Here is a 1,127-nt window from a genome sequence, read left to right as displayed (position 1 = left end):
AAAAATTTTGCATATGCTGGGTGCAGTGGCTCATGCCTGTAATCTCCGTATTTTGGGAGGCCAAGGTAGGTAGATTGCTTGGCCTCAGAATTTCAAGACCAGCATGGGCAACATGGTGAAACCCAGTTTGTACAAAAAATACAAAAATTAGCCAGGCTGTGGTGGTGCATACCTGTAGTCCCAGCTACTCGGGAGGCTGAGGTGGGAGGATTACTTGAGCCTGGGAGGTAAAGGTTGTAGTGAGTCATAACGGCGTCACTGCGCTCCAGCCTTCCGGCCTGGGCAACAGAGAGAGACCCTGTCTCCCAAAAAACAAAACAAAAACAAACAAAAACCTGTGCATGTATTAGTTTAATAGAAATAAATGACAGTGTAGCTATCAGAGAAATGGAGTGAGGGCACTATAGGGCTCTGATTACTTTTTGCCTAGGGCTTGCAAATTTATAGTTATTTGTTTCTAAATAAATACTTTGTTGTTTACTTTTAATTGAAATTAATTAAACTTCATCCACTAGACTGAGGTTCCTAGAGACCTCATAAGTGAAAATTAAAGAAATTTGTCCTTTTATATTTAAAAACCAACAGAATGCTTCACTAGGTTTTTTCAAAGTTGCTCATGTTTTAGAGAATTAGAATAATTGGAAATTAAATTTGTAATAAGTTGTGATCTTGGCTCACTGCAACTTCTGCCTCCCAGGTTCAAGCGATTCTCCTGCCTCAACCTCCTGAGTAGCTGGAATTATAGGTGCCCGCCACCACATCCAGCTAATTTTTGTATTTTTAGTAGAGACAGGGTTTTACCATATTGGCCAGGCTGGTCTCGAACTCCTGACCTCAGGTGATCCGCCCACCTAAGCCTTCCAAAGTGTCGGGATTACAGGCGTGAGCCACCACGCCCAGCCAGTGTGTGGTGTTTTTAAACTCGTCGTTGAACTCTACCAAAAAAATCTTCAAATTTAGGAGGGAGAAAAGCAAATTGTAAGCTAGATATTTATGTTATATATACATATATATAATTATGTTGTATAAAAGGAGCTAATTCAGTTAATTTAAGAAAATTTTTGTGGGGGAAATATTTCGCATGGTCTGCCAAGAGCTACAGTCTTATTAAAACAGGTCTGTTACTG

Source organism: Mandrillus leucophaeus, unplaced genomic scaffold (genome assembly GCF_000951045.1).
Source record: "Mandrillus leucophaeus isolate KB7577 unplaced genomic scaffold, Mleu.le_1.0 Scaffold407, whole genome shotgun sequence".
Lineage (NCBI taxonomy): Eukaryota > Metazoa > Chordata > Mammalia > Primates > Cercopithecidae > Mandrillus > Mandrillus leucophaeus.
Note: the sequence above shows the minus strand (reverse complement) of the source record.